The sequence below is a fragment of the Schistocerca cancellata genome, chromosome 3 (assembly GCF_023864275.1).
Source record: "Schistocerca cancellata isolate TAMUIC-IGC-003103 chromosome 3, iqSchCanc2.1, whole genome shotgun sequence".
NCBI lineage: Eukaryota > Metazoa > Arthropoda > Insecta > Orthoptera > Acrididae > Schistocerca > Schistocerca cancellata.
Window position 1 is genome coordinate 290,385,199 of NC_064628.1, and position 21,286 is coordinate 290,406,484.

The window sequence follows — 21,286 nt, forward strand, 5'->3', positions numbered from 1 at the left end:
CAACCATGTGAGCGGCTGTTAGTAAACGAAATACTGAAAGGTGAACTTCGTATGTCAGCAATATATACTTGGGGTTGTGGAGTGTTGTGGAAACTAGTTATTTGATGTGTACTGAGCTGTTACTTAGCTATTAGTGTACTCACGTTCGTTGGATGGTATGTAGCTGCTTTTATACACAGAAAAACAAAACTTTCTCATTTTGTTTCTGATCCATAATTTTACGCCATCTTGCTGTTCGCGTGAGTAGAGAGAGGTGTATCGCATGTGGCGAGAAAGACTACGAAAAACTGTAGCGCGAATTACGACGACTTCTGTTCATTATTTATGTCTCTGTCTGTGATGGGGAAGTGGTTCTTTTGCGTGTGTGTGCTTTATGTTCTGTGTCCTTGGTGTTTTGCATCAAGGCGGACTCAATTTTCTGATTTTACTGTTTTTCATGATTGTTGTCGTCCGCCCCGACAGCTGAGTGGATGGCCGCACGGTAGCTCAGCGTGTTCGGTCAGAGGGTTAGTTGCCCTCTGTAATAAAAAAAAACTGAGTTAATGGATCAACGACGAACTGAAACGGGTGTCTTGCGACGTCCGCCCCGAACAGATACAATGAACGAAAACGAACAAAATGAGAGTAAATAAAAAAGTGTTCAGTGTGACGGATTGCCGTCCTACGGGCCCGGGTTCGATTCCCCGCTGGGTCGGGGATTTTCTCCGCTCAGGGACTGGGTGTTGTGTTGTCTTCATGATCATTTCATCGCCATCCGGCGCGTAGGTCGCCCAATGAGGCGTCCACTGTAATAAGACCTGCACCAAGGTGGCCGGACTTGACCCGTAAGGGACCTCCCGGCCAATAACGCCAAACGCTCATTTCCATTTTTCCATTTTTCCATTATTGTTGTTGAGGTCTTCAGTCCGAAGACTGGTTTGATGCGGCTCTCCATGCTACTCTACCCTGTGCAAGCCTCTTCATCTCCGAGTAATTACTAGAACCTATATCATTCTGAATTTGCTTACTGTATTCATGTTTTTGTCTCCCTCTACGACTTTTACAGCCCCCCCCCCCCACACACACACTTCCTTCCAATACTAAACTGTTGATCCGTTGATGTTTCAGAATGTGTCCTACTAGCCGATCCCATCCCCTAGTCAGGTTGTCTGCCATAAATATCTTTGCTGCCCAATTCTGTTCAATACCTCCTCATTAGATCCTTTATCATTTAGCTACAAAATAGCAGGTCAGCAACTGGAAGCAGTTAATACCATAAATTATCTGGGAGTGCGCATTAGGAGTTATTTAAAATGGAATGATCATATAATGTTGGACGTCGGTAAAGCAGATGCCAGACTGACATTCATTGGAAGAATCCTAAGGAAATGCAATCCGAAAACAAAGGAAGTAGGTTACAGTACGCTTGATAGGGTTCATAGAAGAGATAGAGAAGATCCAACGGAGAGCAGCGCGCTTCGTTACAGGATCATTTAGTAATCGCGATAGCGTTACGGAGATGATGGATAACTCCAGTGGAAGACTCTGCAGGAGAAACGCTCAGCAGCTTGGTACGGGCTTTTGGTGAAGTTTCGAGAACATACCTTCACCGAGGAGTCAAGCAGTATATTAATCCCTCCTACGTATATCTCGCGAAGAGACCATGAGGATAAAATCAGAGAGATTAGAGCCCACACAGAGGCATACCGACAATCCTTCTTACCACGAACAATACGAGACTGGAATAGAAGGGAGAACCGATAGAGGTACTCAAGGTACCCTCCGCCACACACCGTCAGGTGGCTTGCGGAGTATGGATGTAGATGTAGATGTGCCGCTGACTTGAAACGCCATACTGCCGTAAGACGCAGTTTATAATACCGAAAGAAGAAAATACGATGAAAGCAACATGGCGCCTCCACAAGAGTCAACTGCCGTGGTTGCTTTTAGTGAGTGTATAGGAAAAACCGACTGGTTAGAACGGACGCCGGCATTCTAGTTCTAAATAACCAGTATTTTTCAGTATTTCTTTTGTCTCGCTTGTAACAGGCTGCCGGCCGGTGTGGCCAAGCGGTTAAAGGCGCTACAGTCTGGAACCGCGTGACCGCTACGGTCGCAGGTTCCAATCCTGCCCCGGGCATGGATGTGTGTGATGTCCTTAGGTTAGTTAGGTTTAAGCAGTTCTAAGTGCTAGGGGGCTGATGACCTTAGAAGTTAAGTCCCATAGTGCTCAGACCCATTTGAACCATTTTGTAACAGGCTGTTTTCTTTTCACTGATAAATCGGTAAAAATGCCGAAATATCGATTATCTGTAGCAGCACTGCTAAATATTTTTGTTTTTAAACAAAGCTTTTTTTTTAAATAGAACATGTGATTTTTATACGTAAAATTTCCACTGCTTTTAAATATTGCGTTCTTATAGAAAATGGGAAGAGCGATCATTGATATTTTAATAAAAATGTCGACAGAGAGGAGCAACAAACACATGGCATAAAAATTTGTATTATTCGACCAAAATAGTATTGCACCTGGGAGTGAGGGAGCATCAGTCGGCCTATCGTGAATTTTTATAGTCACATTTGACGAGGATACACCGGATCACTTGATAGCGTATGCACAACTGTCTTGAAATTATTCTCACTGCGATGCGTTTTCCTCAGTAACCAGTGTATTTGTTTAATGTATCGTCACCGCGTGTTTCTGGTAACGGCCACGGGAGGACAAGTGCAGTACTACTCGACCACGATATTATTGCACTTGCCCTCCCGTGGCCGTTACCAGAAACACGCGGTGACGATATAGTATACAAATACACTGGTTACTGGGGAAAACGCATCGCAGTGTGAATGATTTGATATCGTGGTCGCGTATTGCAGCGTCGCTCTGACAATAATGTACCTGTTATCATATGGTGTGGGCTTTTGGATGGCAGGTGCGTACATGCAGTGCGCGGATTTGTTCCCAACTAGTCTATATAGTAATTCATCGCTGTTGTCGTCGGACATTAGTCGTATTACAGAATGGCACCATCCCTAGTTTGGATTATTTTACGAAGTGCCATTTGATTTAACAGATTAAGGACGAGAAAACTTAAAAACTTGACAATTAATTCAGAGTTTACAATAAAAATAGAAAATAGCTGATCTATTGCCTGTGTCTGCATAATATGCCATTATCTACTTGTAGCTTTGGTGAAAATGGACAAATTAACACGAGATACAGAGTTCTTCAACCTCAGTTTTCACCCTTTTGCACTGACTATTCGTAATGCCCAAATATCGGTATTTTCCTCGGTTACAACATGATTTTTGAACAGCGAACGGCTGACGGACTAAATTTTCTTTTATTTGCCTTATATATATATATATATATATATATATATATATATATATATATATATATATTATTTACACGTCAAGTTCCGTAGGACCAAATTGAGGAGCAAATCTCCAAGGTCATGGAACATGTCAGTACATGAACTTACAACATAAAAGTAATAACAGATAAATATAAATGTTCATGAACCTGAAAAAAAGTCAGTCCATAAGTTTAAGTAAACGCTATCAGCAATACAATAAGAATCAGTGTAATTTTTCAAGGAACTCCTCGACAGAATAGAAGGAGTAACCCATGAGGAAACTCTTCAGTTTCGATTTGAAAGCGCGTGGATTACTGCTAAGATTTTTGAATTCGAGTGGCAACTTATTGAAAATGGATGCAGCAGTAAACTGCTCACGTTTTTGCACAAGAGTTAATGAAGTCCGATCCAAATGGAGGTTTGATTTCTACCGAGTATTAACCGAGTGAAAGCTGCTTATTCTTGGGAATAAACTAATATTGGTAACAAGAAACGACAATAAGGAATATACATATTGAGAGGCCAATGTCAAAATACCCAGACTCATGAACAGAGGTCGACATGAGGTTCGTGAAATCACACCACTTATTGCCCGAACCGCCCGTTTCTGAGCCAAAAATATCCTTCTAGAATGGGAAGAGTTACCCCAAAACATAATACCATACGACATAAGTGAATGAAAATAAGCAAAGTAGACTAATTTACGTGTCGAAGTATCACACACTTTTGATACCGTTCGAATAGTAAAAATGGCAGTATTAAGTCTTCGAACAAGATTCTGAACATGGGCTTTCCACGACAGCTTACTATCTATCTGAACACTTAGAAATTTGAACTGTTCAGTTTCACAAATCATATGCCCGTTCTGTGAGATTAAAACGTCAGGTTTTGTTGAATTGTGTGTTAGAAACTGTAAAAACTGTGTCTTACTGTGATTTAACGTTAGTTTGTTTTCTACAAGCCATGAACTGAGGTCATGTACTGCACTATTTGAAACCGAGTCAATGTTGCACACAACATCCTTTACTACCAAGCTAGTGTCATCAGCAAACAGAAATATTTTAGAATTACCCATAATACTAGAGGGCATATCATTTATATAAATACGGAACAGGAGCGGCCCCAACACTGATCCCTGGGGCACCCCGCACTTGACAGTACCCCACTCAGATCCCACATCACAGCCGTTATCAACATTGTGAATAATGACCTTTTGCTGCCTGTTGCAAAAGTAAGAGGTGAACCAATTGTGAGCTACTCCCCTTATTCCGTAATGGTCCAACTTCTGGAGCAATATTGTGAGATCAACACAGTCAAGTGCCTTAGTTAAATCAAAAACTATGCCAAGCGTTCGAAACTTTTTGTTTAGCACATCCAGTACCTCACAGAGAAAAGAGAATATAGCATTTTCAGTTGTCAAACGACTTCTAAAGCCTAACTGTACATTTGATAGCAAACCGTGTGATATAAAATGATCAATTAACCTTACATTTCGATAACTGATGGCATACGAATAGGTCTAAAATTATCTACATTATCCAAATGGTTCAAATGGCTCTGAGCACTATGGGACTTAACATCTGAGGTCATCAGTCCCCTAGAACTTAGAACTACTTAAACCTAACTAACATAAGGACATCACACACATCCATGCCCCAGGCAGGATTCGAACCTGCGACCGTAGCGGTCACGCGGTTCCAGACTGAAGCGCCTAGAATCGCTCGCCCACCGCGGCCGGCTACATTATCCCTTTCACCCTTTGTATAAAGCGGCTTTACTACTGAGTACTTTAATCGCTCAGGAAACTGACCATTCCTAAAGGAAAAATTACACATATGGCTAAATACAGGGCTAACATGTGCAGCACAGTACTTTAATATTCTGCTAGACACTCCATCATAACCATGAGAGTCCTTAGTCTTCAACGATTTGATTATTGACTCAATCTCCCTCTTGTCTGTATCACAGAGGAGTATTTCAGACATCAATCTCAGAAAGGCATTTGCTAAGAAATTTATATGATTTCCTGTAGAAACTAAATTTTTATTTAATTCACCAGCAATGCTCAGAAAATGATTGTTAAATACTGTACATATATCTGATTTATCAGTAACACAAATATTATTACTGCGAACTGACTTTATATCATCGACCTCGTGCTGCTGACCAGACACTTCCTTCACAACTAACCATATGGCTTTAATTTTATCCTGTGAATTAGCTATTCTATTTGCATACCACATACTCTTTGCCTTGCTAATAACATTTTAAGCACCTTACAATATTGTTTGTAATGGGCTACTGTAGCTTGATTGTGACTACTTCTAACATTTTGAAATAATTCCCGCTTTGTTCTACATGATATCCTTATCCCACTAGTCAGCCAACCGGGCTGTCCATTACTGCTAGTACCCCGTTTAGAATGTTCTAATGGAAAGCAACTCTCAAAGAGCATGAGAAATGTGTTATGGAAAGCATTGTATTTATCATCTATATTATCGGCACTATAAACATCTAGCCACTCTTGTTCCTTGAAAAGTTTTAAAAAACTCTCTATTGCTGTTGGATTAACTTTCCTACATAGTTTGTAATTAAATGTGACATTGGGTTGAGTACAAAAACCTTTTAGTGTTAAAATTTGTGCATCATGGTCTGAAGACCATTCACCCTTTTACTAACAGAATGCCCATCTAGTAATGAAGAATGAATAAAAATATTGTCTATGACGGTGCTACTGTTCCCCTGCACCCTAGTTGGAAAAAACACAGTTTGCATCAGATCATATGAATTTAGGAGATCTACCAACATCGTTATTCTTGCACAATCACATACAAAATTAATACTGAAGTCACCACATATAACTACTTTCTGGTACTTCCTACAAAGTGAATCAAGAACCCTCTCTAGCTTAAGCAAAAATGCTCTAAAGTTGGAGTTAGGGGACCTATAAACAACAGTAATTAGAAGTTTAGTTTCACTAAATTCAACTGCCCCTGCACAACATTCAAATATCTGTTCTGTGCAGTGTCGTGATACGTCTATGGACTCAAATGGAATACTATTTTTTACGTACAGAGCCTCTCCCCCACCCCGCAAGGAACTCCTTGAGAAACAGCCAGCTAATCTGTAGCCTGGTAAAGGAAGCCTCTGAATTATCAAATTATTTAAGTGGTGCTCAGATATACCAATAATTTCAGCGTTAACATCTATTAGCAGTTTACTAACTTTATCTCTAGTACCTCATATTTTGATGAAACATGATAATTCCTTCTCTACTTGGAAACATTACATCCTCTGAAGGTGAGTCCTTAGTTAGAGGGACTTCCTTCAAGCAGGTATACCTATCAGCTGACTTAAATCTAAAAAAGGTGCAGCTCTAACACCAACTACTACAGGAATTTTTCCATGAGTGAGACCACTGCCACCACCGCCACCACCCACTACACTGTCACCTACAAGCTTAGCCAGCCTCCCCTTCCCATACCTATTGAGGTGCAGGCCATGCCTAGTGAAACCCCATCTACTGACAGACCCAACTGGCACCACTGAGATGTGATCCATAAATTCAGTATTTTGATTCTGTGTATCTTGAAATAGAGGGAGTCAGAATTTTTCAATCTTTGTTCGATTTCTATGTTTATTACAGGAAATAATGAGAATAAAAAACCGAAAATTGTCGGTTGTTTCAGAAACAGGTCATTTTGAGAGGTTTTAACACCAAAATAGCGTTGAAAAAAAAATACAGTGTAACCGAAAACCGGTTGTTTCAGCGTCAACCGCCATCCCTAATACAGTGACACGTCATTTTGACGTCACCTCTGAGCAAGCCGAGGAACTCACGAATCACAGCCTCGCATTGGCGAGACAAAACTGGTAGCAGTGCTACCAACTCATTAAAAAAAACTAACATCGTATTGGATAGTAACATTTCTACGTTATTAACAATTTGCACACTGAACGGTCACTGTTTTCGAAGAAAATATTCTTAATGTTATTTTGGAAGCTTGCAGCTGTTAGTCCCCATGCCATGTGCTGCAGTACATCGTTTTTTACTTACTTATAATGCAGCCACCAGACGCAGCGAAATGGAGTCTTTCTTTTGGAAATGACTCACGACTTCCAGTTATTCTCCATTGGTAGTTCTGAAAAGAAAAGACTCATATTTAGTTTTACGAGGCAGCAGCAAATCGGAACGAATAGCAACAAACAAGCATTTCCCTCGTCAAGCACCCCGTCTAGACAGAGACTGAGAAACTTCCCTTTTGCACCTTGTTTCGTCCCTGAGGAAGGTCAACTTTCAACTTTCCGTAGGCAATGGTGACTGTCGTATACAGCGTTTAAAATTTATACAGTTTGACGACTTTTTCCTTTTCAATTTTTTATATTGTAATTTTTCTTTCTCAGTTTAAAGGAGGCTGCCAGCAAATTTGGGCTAAACATAAACGAAGCCAAGACAGAGTACCTCGTTATGACGCGTGGTCAGACTGCTGATGATCTACAATCACTGCAGGTTGGGGACCATTCCTACAAGAGAGAGCAAGAATTCAAATACGTAGGGGCACTTTTCACTGAAAACTCGTCATGTGAAGCAAAGATCAATGCCAGCATACAATCAGGAAACCTAGCACGAATGCTTCGGTCCTAATATCTCTCCAGACAGTTCAAGATTCGACTATACAAAACCCTGATCCAGCCTGTTGTTCTATATGGCTGTGAGACATGGAGTATCCGGAAACAGGACTTCCATAAGCTCCTTGTTTTTGAGAGAAAAGTGCTTCGGAAGATCTTCGGTCCGGTTCTGGATGCAGATACAGGGGAATGGAGGATCAGATACAACCAAGAGCTTGAGGAACTATACCAGCAGCCCAACATAGCAGGAATTTGTCAAAGCCAAACGAATGCAGTGGGCCGGCCATGTGGCCCGGATGGAGGACCACAGATGGCCCCGGAAGCTCCTGGATTTCACATCTACACGAAAGAGACCGCCAGGGAGACCCAAAAAGCGTTGGAGGGATGGACTCCATGAAGATTTAAACCAAGTGTCAATAGATGTGGACGAATGGCGGATAGCAGCAATGGACAGAATACAGTGGAGGAGGAAACTTGTAGATGCGTGCGGCCCACTGGGCCTGATCACGTAGTAGTAGTAGTAGTAGTAGTAGTAGTAGTAGTTTAAATCCCTACGTTTTACAGAGGGACCGGAAATTCACGCCTGCGTCCTTACATTTTGGAAAAAAGAGCGAAAAGTTCCTACGTATACGGACGTGGCCCTACTGTTGGGCACTACGACTGATTGACCGGCAGCTGGGGTGGTCTGGTGATATGACAACTGTGAACAGGTCGAAGTGTTAGAAAAACTCACATTCTGATAGGTTGTTGCTGTGGTAGTTGTCCTGTAAGCAACCAGCTGGCAGTCGCTTTGTATTCTGGTTCAGGTTGTAATGGTACTTGAATTACGTAACCATTACGGCACCTCAACTGAACCTTTCGATACCAGCAATATTCTACTGTGTTTCTGTAAAGTAGTTAACATATTTCTGAGACAACATTCAGATTTGATTTCATTATTGTAGAGATACTTTGATACATCGATATGTTTATGTTGCAATGATATTATTCTTATGTGTATTCTTTCTTTTGTCACTATGATCTTTGACGTACTTGTAACTCTAGATTTTTGGGCGCGTAAGAGGTTATTAGTTGTTAGAGAATCGGACCTTGAGAAGGTCAAGTCTTGGACGTCATGTTGGAAAGACGCATATTGTAGTCAGCTTATAAAATGTGAACTTTAACAGTGAGGAAGATGTTTTCAAGTATGTTTTGTATTGTGCAGTGATGTTTTGTGTGTTACGTAATATTGCAGCAAAAGTAATAAAAAAGGAAGTATAACTTAAATTCGGAGTACTGATTACTTTTTTACATCACCATTGTGCTAACTTTCAAAGATTTAATCTTCAAGAGTGGTTTGTGAAACACATCTATAAATCTTTTGAATATAGCAGAATAAAACCTAGGCCTCTTTGCATCCGTGCTTGGAATCATCACCACCTAGATTTTCGCCGGCCGACGTGGCCGTGCGGTTCTAGGCGCTGCAGTCTGGAACCGCGAGACCGCTACGGTCGCGGGTTCGAATCCTGCCTCGGGCATGGATGTGTGTGATGTCCTTAGGTTAGTTAGGTTTAACTAGTTCTAAGTTCTAGGGGACTAATGACCTCAGAAGTTGAGTCCCATAGTGCTCAGAGCCATTTGAACCTAGATTTTCGACGATTAAGCCATGATTTTACAACGAGACCACCTTGGGAAACACGAAAAGATGATGATGATGATGAGCGGTTGGCGTCATTGGCCGGGAGGCCCCTCGCGGGGCAGGTCCGGCCGCCTTGGCGCAGGTCTTATTACATTCGGCGCCACATTGGGCGACCTGCACGCCGGATGGGGATGAAATGATGATGAACACAACACAACACCCAGTCCCTGAGCGGAGAAAATCTCCGACCCAGCCGGGAATCGAACCCGGGCCCGGAGGACGGCAATCCGTCACGCTGACCACGCAGCTACTGGGGCGGACACACGAAAAGATGAGTGCCTAGTTTATTCGTTATTACATGAAATAACTTTATTAACTGTGCTCTAATGACACCTGCCACATAATAACTTTGTTGTTGCCCGAAAATGCAGTATCTAGCAGCGTGAGCAACACCACAATCATTATTAAATTTTGACCTTTATTGTGGTAGGGTTGTTAGAAGGTATAGGAGATTAAGTGACATTGCTGTTAGTGACGATACTCGAGAGATATTAAACGCGTGGGCTCGTAATGGTAGTATGGAGACCACAAAGTTCTGAAAACAAAACAAAAACTGATGACAGAGCCAGTGACAAGAGAAGTGGCGAAAGAGTGTCAAGGAAGTCGAAAACTTCGAGTGGGGCGTCGCGTCGAGCAGCGACAGTGTTTCGGAGTGCCCAGTGGGCAGTGACCTGCGCGAAAGGTGACCCCCGCGGACAGGGGCTGCGACAGCAGTGAAGGCCCGGCGGCCGTGCCGCGTGACCCCGGCCGGCGGCTCGCGGCGTTAGCAGGCGACACGTGTTTTCCGGAAGGGCGCGCTGGCCCAGGCATAACCTGTTCCCCAGGCGCAGGGGTGGCCAGGCGCAGCGCCACGACAGCCGAACGGCCAGCGACCGCGACCGACACCGATGCACACTGCCAAACCGCAACAAGTGGATCTACACCGTACTGCTACGCAAGCGCGGCCAGGGCTAATTGTGGTCGTACCGGAGCGTTTCCTAGCCACTGTGTCTACACGAGGCTATCGATGAACGCGGTCTTGTCGAAAACAGCTATTACGAAATCGCGGCTGCGTGTAACTACAAGAGGTTTCTTACTTAAATAACATCAAGCAGCCACTGTTAGCCACTCTATTTCTACAAAACCAGTTTAGCGGCAACATGTTCGACTTCGGCAGACAGATGTTGTGGACACTGCGTTACTTGCAGTCTGCTGCTGTGATCCAAGATTTGTAGAGTGCACCAATGACGAACAGTAAAGTGAATTAGAACGGAAACCAATAAAGGGCCAAGTGCCAAAAAACGGATTCCGTGTTATTCACTTTTTTGTCTTAACAAAAATATTTTAATGAGAAAACCTGAGCATATTTTTTAATCCTTGTCTAGAATAAGAGTCACACGACTATTACAATTTTTTATAAGTTCCCTTCCTTTTGTGAATGATTATAAGTATTTCATTATGTAAAACGGAGAACGTGCTAAATGCCATAGAGTTGTCAAAAACGAGTTAAGTCCCAACGAAAGTAATCTCTTGTAGTATACATGGCTACAACACTAGGAGAAAGGAGGATCTTCACTACTCAAGGTTAAATCTAACTTTGGCTCAGAAGGGGGTAAATTATGCTACCACAAAAGTCTTTGGTCACTTACCTAATACCATCAAAAGTCTGACAGATAGCCAAATAGCATTTAAAAGGAAATTAAAAGAATTTCGGAATGGCAACTCCTTCTACTCATTAGATGAATTTTTGGATATAGTAAGTGGATAATTTCCACACTCCCCACAAAAAATATTAAGTGTCATGTAACATTTTGTGTAATGTGTACAGACACCTTTTATTAACCTGATACGTTCGACATCATTACGAAGTGTCGTATTAATGATCTATGGAACAAGCACTAAAAAAATATCAGGTTTTTAAGAACAAACATTTTATTTCGCTGCGTCTGTTGACGCCTTTTTAGTAGAAAGTAAAAGACGCTGTATTGCAGCACATGGCATTCATTCAATATTTCAATCCTCCTTTTAATTTTATAGCGCACAAAGTTATTTTAATAGATTAAACGTCCGAGAAATGTTCTATTAGCTACTTCTAAATACACCAACATCTGTTGCAGATCCTTTTTCTTTTCAGCGGAAAAGTAGATTTTACACTGTTGCGGCGGTAAAACAAAGTTCTTTATTAAGCCAGTGGTAAACCTTTTCTTAAAAATCTTATAGGTACTCTAGCCTTCCAGTTCGTTAAACATTGTTCTCGTGTTGACGACACCAGGTGCATTTTTTTTTTCACTTGAATCCAACACCATTCTGAAATATTTCTTACCGTCATGTTAATACATGTATCGGCTGCTTTTTTTTTTTAAATAAAAAGTTCTCAGCGTGGAGCACAGTAACCACAAATGGATTGTTACGTATCGCATTCTCCACAACTTTTACGAGATCGTTTGGTACTCGACATTCTTCCAGCTTCTTACGTTTTTCAATCTGGGCCAAATCTCTACCACACGCTGAAAACTGTTATAAGGCTTTGTGGCACTTGGCCCGTTTTAGCGTCACTAGTGGGCCGACACAAACCGCTCTACTACATTTCGGGCCTTGTACACTACTGGCCACGAAAATTGCTACACCAAGAAGAAATACAGATGATATACAGGTATTCATTGGACAAATATATTATATAAGAACTGACATGTTATTATATTTTCACGCAATTTGGGTGCAGAGAACCTGAGAAATCAGTACCCAGAACAACGACCTCTGGTCGTAATAACGGCCTTGATACGTCAAACACAGCTTGGATGGCGTGTACGGGTACAGCTGCCCGTGCAGCTTCAACACGATACCACAGTTCATCAAGAGTAGTGACTGGCGTATTGTGACGAGCCAGTTGCTCGGCCACCATTGACCAGACTTTTTCAATTAGTGGGAGATGGAGAATGTGCTGGCCAGGGCAGCAGTCGAACATTTTCTGTATCCAGAAAGGCCCGTACAGGACCTGCAACATGCGATGGTGCATTATCCTGCTGAAATGTAGGGTTTCGCAGGGATCGAATGAAGGGTAGAGCCACGGATCGTAACACATCTGAAATGTAACGTCCACTGTTCAAAGTGCCGTCAATGCGAACAAGAGGTGACCGAGACGTGTAACCAATGGCACCCCATACCATCACGCCGGGTGATACGCCAGTATGGCGATGACGAATACATGCTATCAATGTGCGTTCACCGCGATGACGCCAAACACGGATGCGACCATCATGATGCTGTAAACAGAACCTGGATTCATCCGAAGAAAATGACGTTTTGCCATTCGTGCACCCAGGTTCGTCTTTGAGTAGACCATCGCAGGCGCTCCTCTCTGTGATGCAGCGTCAAGGGTAACCGCAACCATGGTCTCCGAGCTGATAGTCCGTGCTGCTGCAAACGTCGTCAAACTGTTCGTGCAGATGGTTGTTGTCTTGCAAACGTCCCCATCTGTTGATTCAGGGATCGAGACGTGGCTGCACGATCCGTTACAGCCATGCGGATAAGATGCCTGTCATTTCTTCTGCTAGTGATACGAGGCCGTTGGGATCCAGCACGGAGTTCCGTATTACCCTCCTGAACCCACCGATTCCATATTCTGCTAACAGTTTTGGATCTCAACGAACGCGAGCAGCAATGTCGCGATACGATAAACCGCAATCGCGACAGGCTAGAATCCGACCTTTATCAGAGTCGGAAATGTGATGGTACGCATTTCTCCTCCTTACACGAGGCATCACAACAACTTTTCACCAGGCAACGTCGGTCAACTGCTGTTTGTGTATGAGAAATCGGTTGGACACTTTCCTCATGTCAGCAAGTTGTAGGTGTCGCCACCGGCGCCATCCTTATGTGAATGCTCTGGAAAGCTAATCATTTGCATATCACAGCATCTTCTTCCTGTCGGTTAAATTTCGCGTCTGTAGCTCGTCATCTTCGTGGTGTAGCAATTTCAATGGCCAGTTGTGTATGAACCACTAGAAATGATCGTACCGCTTAGGCCGCTTTTCAGGATGTTGGCGACAGCACTTAGCTTGGTTTTTCGCGTCTATCTAAACAAAACAAAACAAAAAAAATTGTCTGGCACTTAGATAGTTATTGATTTTCACTCTACAAATGTCAACTCACGCCAGAGACGTCAACGGAACGGAAGGCGACGTCATCGCCAAATGGAGGTGTGTTCATTCTCGAAGACACGTCGACACAACGTAATTTCACTTAGTGAAGTACCGGTAATAGGTTATGAGACTCCACGCGTGAGACAAATAGGGGAATATAGTATCAGAATTAAGGAACCAGCAACTATGGAGTTTATTATAGTCAAATCAAATTCCATAACGAATGATCTTGATCAATGACCGGTATAGTTGAAACGGCAATAAAAACTAAACGAGCAGCGATAGAAATACACCGTTTGTTGCAATATGCTTGGGACAACAGTACATTTTCAGGCGACACAAACTTTCGAAATTACAGTAGTTACAATTTTCAACAACAGATGGCGCTGCAAGTGATGTAAACGATATAGAAGACAACGCAGTCTGTGGGTGCGCCATTCTGTACGTCGTCTTTCTGCTGTAAGCGTGTGCTGTTCACAACGTGCAAGTGTGCTGTAGACAACATGGTTTATTCCTTAGAACAGAGGATTTTTCTGGTGTTGGAATTCCACCGCCTAGAACACAGTGTTTTTGCAACAAGACGAAGTTTTCAACGGAGGTTTAATGTAACCAAAGGACCGAAAAGCGATACAATAAAGGATCTGTTTGAAAAATTTCAACGGACTGGGAACGTGACGGATGAACGTGCTGGAAAGGTAGGGCGACCGCGTACGGCAACCACAGAGGGCAACGCGCAGCTAGTGCAGCAGGTGATCCAACAGCGGCCTCGGGTTTCCGTTCGCCGTGTTGCAGCTGCGGTCCAAATGACGCCAACATCCACGTATCGTCTCATGCGCCAGAGTTTACACCTCTATCCATACAAAATTCAAACGCGGCAACCCCTCAGCGCCGCTACCATTGCTGCACGAGAGACATTCGCTAACGATATAGTGCACAGGATTGATAACGGCGATATGCATGTGGGCAGCATTTGGTTTACTGACGAAGCTTATTTTTACCTGGACGGCTTCGTCAATAAACAGAACTGGCGCATATGGGGAACCGAAAAGCCCCATGTTGCAGTCCCATCGTCCCTGCATCCTCAAAAAGTACTGGTCTGGGCCGCCATTTCTTCCAAAGGAATCATTGGCCCATTTTTCAGATCCGAAACGATTACTGCATCACGCTATCTGGACATTCTTCGTGAATTTGTGGCGGTACAAACTGCCTTAGACGATACTGCGAACACCTCGTGGTTTATGCAAGATGGTGCCCGGCCACATCGCACGGCCGACGTCTTTAATTTCCTGAATGAATATTTCGATGATCGTGTGATTGCTTTGGGCTATCCGAAACATACAGGAGGCGGCGTGGATTGGCCTCCCTATTCGCCAGACATGAACCCCTGTGACTTCTTTCTGTGGGGACACTTGAAAGACCAGGTGTACCGCCAGAATCCAGAAACAATTGAACAGCTGAAGCAGTACATCTTATCTGCATGTGAAGCCATTCCGCCAGACACGTTGTCAAAGGTTTCGGGTAATTTCATTCAGAGACTACGCCATATTATTGCTACGCATGGTGGATATGTGGAAAATATCGTACTATAGAGTTTCCCAGACCGCAGCGCCGTCTGTTGTTGAAAATTGTAACTACTGTAATTTCGAAAGTTTGTCTGCCTGAAAATGTACTGTTGTCCCATCATATTGCAACAAACGGTGTATTTCTATCGCTGCTCGTTTAGTTTTTATTGACGTTTCAAATATACGCAAAATCAAATATATATATATATATATATATTTGATTTTGCAATCAGTCTTTTATGCGACGCCAAATGTCGGAAAGTGTAGACAGTTACAAAATTATTTTTGAGGCAGAATTTTACGCGCCCTGTCGATAGGTTGGTTCAAATGGCTGTGAGCGCTATGGGACGTAACATCTATGGTCATCAGTCCCCTAGAACTTAGAACTACTTAAACCTAACTAACCTAAGGACAGCACACAACACCCAGTCATCACGAGGCAGAGAAAATCCCTGACCCCGCCGGGAATCTAACCCGGGAACCCGGGCGTGGGAAGCGAGAACGCTACCGCACGACCACGAGATGGGGACCTGTCGATAGAGTGGTCTCAGATTACTCTAGAGCGATATTCGTTACTATATATTAACTGGGACAGTGAAACATCAAGAATAACCAGTACTACAGCAGCCACAGCGCCGTCCTGACCCGAGCTATTACCGCCATGCAGCAGCGCTAGTCAGTCGCTGGTAGAGTACTGGTTATTATTTGTGTTTTAATGTCACTGTTACCATATGTCAATAAAACGGATTTCGCGCTAGACCATTGGTTCCCAGCAAGGGGATACTTACACCCTGAGGGGTAAAAACTAAATGATTCGAATCTATTTCAGACATGAAACTAGATTATCTTCAGAAGAGCATACCTGTTATCACAATTTTGAACAACTCTAATACTGGTTATATACGTTATCAGTAATTACTTTTTCTCAGTTCGTAGCATTATACGTCGCTGATGATAAAAGTGACACACATACGTAACAAATTCTAAATATCTCAATAACATGTCTTCTCCAAGTTGTACATAGTACCTGCAGTAGTTCACAAATTGCTTGCTTCGAAACAGATAAATGAATTGACACCACGACATACCAGTAACCATATAAGGACTATTATAGTGCTGTGCACTATTCTTTTATTATTATTATTATTATTATTATTATTATTATTAGAGTCGTTTGACACAAAGCATTAACAGCCTAAAGTCGTCCAATTCCTGCCAGTTCAGAAGTACGGAGTGCAGCAGTGAAGTGATTTACGAACAGTAAGTATAGTGCGCACATCTGAACCTATTTTATTTTAAGTGGGGTTGTAGTGTGCAGGTCAGGCAAGTGCCGCAATGGAGAGGAGTAATGCAGGGGAAGCCTGTTTTGTGTTTCCTCACTGTGGATAGTTAGTTTCTTCTCTGAGAAGGAGTTGTAGGTAGCACTTGCGATGCGCCACGAATTCCTGCGTCATTCATTCTAACACACACACACACAGACACAAACTAAATATCATTCATCTTTCTTTATTTTAAAAATAAAAGTGTTCCAAGAAAAGTCTACAGTTTAGTTAGGTGCTGAAGTTGGTGATAATGTTGGAGAAATGGGGGACGGGGCGGGGGGGGGGGGGGGGGGTAAGTGTAACAAATGGCGGGAGGGCGGGGGAAGGGTGAGAGGGCGTGAGTACTAGCTGATGTCTGATTGCACACGTGGGTAATCGTCTAAGAAAGGTTGCGACCACTGGTACCGTTCTGTCGACTGGGCACGGAAAATTCCGCTTTAACAATCATCTTGTTTGTAACCGGAAACAAACCGACGCCCTCCGTCGACTCTGGGCGTCACATGAACGACGTGATGAGCAATATTTGTTCGGCAGACTTCAACTACACATTGCAAAACAGAAGTTGCAGATGTCTGCCGAGACACCAGAGAAAAGGTAAAATATTCTCAGATGATAAGCCGAGAGGTTTGAAGTCGACCTGTCGCAACGTTTCAGTGAGTTTCGTGCGCCTCATCTTCGTCTCAAAAAGACAGACCGAAACTCATGAAACGTTGCGAGAAGTCGACGCTATTACTTGCCTGGTCACCCGACAAGATTTTATGATTGCAATACGCGGAAAAGGCCTGCAACCACATATATCAGCGAAAATGCGTCTGGCGACTCTTAGGAGGGACTTTCAAATATATATATATATATATATATATATATATATATATATATATCACACCCTCAGTTAACCCAATACATTCTAAATGAGCAACTGGAGCTAGCTCCTAAACAATTTATACATTTTTCCTTGAGCTGTTGACGCAAATTGGCCGGCCAGAGTGGCCGAGCGGTTCTAGGCGCTACAGTCTGGAACCGAGCGACCACTACGGTCGCAGGTTCGAATCCTGCATCGGGCATGGATATGTGTGATGTCCTTAGGTTAGTTAGGTTTAGGTAGTTCTAAGTTCTAGGGGACTGATGACCTCAGAAGTTAAGTCCCATAGGGCTCAGAGTCATTTTTTTGTTGACGCAAATTAAACATATCATGAAGCCCCAAAAGTAAAAATCAGAACAAGAATATCCTCATTGCGACAAAAAAAAACACTTGCACTACTTAATATCAGTACTACTATAAAAGGAAAGAAACGGAGACAAAAATTGACACACTCGATGTACACTAACAGTACCTACATGAAAATTTTTTAATATTTCCGAAAATGTGTCATAATTATAACTTTCATATATTAATACACACATCAAAAAGAGTTTGCATCACCTCGGTTCCGAGAGTTCCGGAACCTGTACAGAAAACTGGAATAGAGATCAACATAAACATCATTTTCTTCCTTTTTATTGACCATGAAAACCACACATTGCATTTTTTACCACCATACAGTGAGACCTTCAGAGGTGGCGTTCCAGATTGCTTTACGCACAGGTACCTCTAATACCCAGTAGCACGTCCTCTTGCACTGATGCATGATTGTATTCGTCGTGGCACACTATCCACAAGTTCATCAAGGCGCTGTTGCTCCAGATTGCCCCATTCCTCAACGGAGATTCGGCGCAGATCCCTCAGAGTGGCTGGTGGATCACGTCGTCCATAAACAGCCCTTTTCAATTCATACCATGCATGTCCAATAGGATTCATGTCTGGAGAACATGATGGCCACTTTAGTCGAGCGATGTCGTTATCCTGAAGGAAGATGTGCACAATAGGGGCGCGAATTGTCGTCCACGAAGACGAATTCCTCGCCAATACGCTGCCTATGTAGTTGCACTATCGGTCGGAGGATGGCATTCACGTATCGTACAGCCGTTACGGCGCCTTACATCACCACCAGCGGCGTATGTCGGCCCCACATAATGCCATCCCAAAACATCAGGGAACCTCCGCCTAGCTGCACTCGCTGGACAGTATGTCTAAGGCGTTCAGTCTGACCGGGTTGGCTCCAAACACGTCTCCGACGATTGTCTGGTTGAAGCTACAAGCGACACTCATCGATGAAGAGAACGTGATGACAGTCCTGAGCGGTCCATTCGGCATGTTGTTGGGTCCATCTGTATCGCGCTGCATGGTGTGGTTACAAAGATGGACCTTGCCATGGACGTCGGGAGTGAAGTTGCGCATCATGCAGCCTATTGCGCACAGTTTGAGTCGTAATACGACGTGCTATGGCTGCACGAAAAGCATTATTCAACATGGTGACGTTGCTGTCAGGACCCGAGTCATAATCTGTAGGTAGCGGTCATCTATTGCAGTAGTAGCCATTGGGCAGCCTGAGCGAGGCATCTCATCGACAGTTCCTGTCTCTCTCTGTATTTCCTCCATGTCCGAACAACATCGCTTTGGTTCACTCTGGGACGCCTGGACACTTCCCTTGTCTAGGCATGGTTGAACTACCGACAACACGAGCCGTGTACCTCTTTCCTGGTGGAATGACTGGAACTGATCAGCTGTCGGACCCCCTCCGTCTAATAGGCGCTACTCATGCATGGTTGTTTACATCTTTGGACGGGTTTAGTGACATCTCTGAACAGTCAAAGGGACTGTGTCTCTGATACAGTGTCCACAGTCTACGTCTATCTTCAGGAGTTCTGGGAAACGAGGTGATGAAAACTGTTTTTCATGTTTGTATTAGAAATAACATGCTTATGATGTCAACACAAAGTTACAAAATTTGTTAAATCTACATTCTATCATCACGACGAGATCCAGCACGGATAATTAAATACCGTACGATAGATTTTAAAGGTGACTCAACCGCTATTCGTAAGGAAATGTTTCTTAAGCCTCATATGATCAAGATGAGTTCTTTTTAATGAAGTTATTGCGAAAAGCAGGGGAAACTGCCACTACTCGTTTCTTTAAATGGTAAGATCATCTTTAGCCTTACAATGAAAGAAACTAGACTAAAGTTTCACCTCATCGGCGCAGAGATCCTTAGCTGCTGAGCAGTAGGTCGATTGCAATATGAAGGGAGAAGAAATCACTTGTACACTGTTCGTCACGCGTTCTCTGTATTTCATTACGCAAACTAAGTACTTAAAGATTGCTGCATGAAGATGTAAAGATAGATATCTCGCTGTATGAGGCCACTGATTTGCTATACAAAATATTTACCATAACCGGTGCTGTACGGCTTCAATGTATGTAAAGAATTGCGTCATGGAACCTCCAAAAGCTGCTGTGATGTGTACATATTCGTAGGCGATCAGTTTATATCCAGCAAATATGGGGCAGATACTGCAACTAATGTATGTATTTGACACCATGAAGCCTTCCCTGAGGGAGGTGGTTGACTATTAATAAATACATATTACACCAGCTTTCGGTGCTCCCATTATGCCGTTCTTTGATTACTGAGCGACCTTCCTTGGACTCTGGGAATGAAATCGGAAATTTAAGTAAAGTGACACTCTGTCAAAAAGGAGCAAAGTTAGTATTTACAGCAAGCAGCACAGAAGAAGGATGAGGCGGGGAGTGGACAAACAGTCCTTCTCCATGCTACCTTCTGCCCGGTCCGAAAAAAATGGCTTACTAGCAGATTCTGTCAGCCCTGTTGTGTTACGTTGAGGGCTGTTGTTTTTCGTTTTTACGTAGCCTCTGTGTCAAAGGGGAAATCTAGTGAAACGTGTATGCATGTATCACATCTCAATTTAACGAGAAATGGACGAGAACACTCTGCCATTAGCCGTATTTTAAGTGATTGAAACTGAATGTGTTTCATGACGAAAAAGCGCTTTTCAATAATTGCATACACAATTCCAGCCTTTATAAACTACGTACTCGACAGCGACGAACACCGTGCACATACGAATGAAGAATCTGACTAATATTATTCTAAAAATAACAAAATGCTGAAGAGGTTAGAGGACATGATTTAATACCTCACCAAGCTACAGTTACAATTTTTACAGACTTTAATTTCATGAAAATGTTTTTACAAAATGTTGTCTGAGCAAACATGCTCGCAACAACCGCCCGCACATCTGGTTTGCAGTATTCAGTTCTTCTTTACACCATTCAACCGCAATGCATCTTTCGCACACAGCTGAATCTGTGGTCCGAGAGCGCAGGTATTTTCTGATCATGGCCAAACTAATTAAATTTGCTTGTAAGATAATTATTCTGTCTAGTCCTATTATTTCGGAAGTTAGAAAAGGAAAAAATATCAGCACAGAGAAGGGCAAAAAATTGGCTTCCAAATCGTGTATTACTTCCGCATGTTAATCGTTTGAAAGAGATAAAAATTAAAAAAGAGGCTTAGTTTAACAACCTAGGATGAAGAGACATTCTTTGTGTTGTTGCAGTACATTACTACTGAAATGAGAAACTCGATAAATGCCTGTGAAAGAGTTATAGTAATAAGGAGGCAGTAAAATTGACGTACTTGTCAATTGACACAATCTATGCTGATCTGAAATTTTCTGCCGTGATGTCACCTTCATCGTTGATCCACATCATGCCGGAAATATGTCGTGGCAT

The 21,286-nt window shown here is 42.8% G+C and overlaps 1 protein-coding gene across 2 annotated transcripts in view; it reads right to left on the minus strand.

Annotated features, from left to right (window-relative positions):
- Positions 1 to 21,286, minus strand: part of LOC126174976 (ankyrin repeat and BTB/POZ domain-containing protein 2) — a 595,788-nt gene that overhangs the window by 407,375 nt on the left and 167,127 nt on the right. For both annotated transcript variants that reach the window (XM_049921452.1, XM_049921451.1), the window contains exon 2: positions 7,396 to 7,480. The gene's annotated coding sequence lies outside the window, so the exon portion shown is untranslated. The remainder of the gene's footprint in view (positions 1 to 7,395; positions 7,481 to 21,286) is intronic.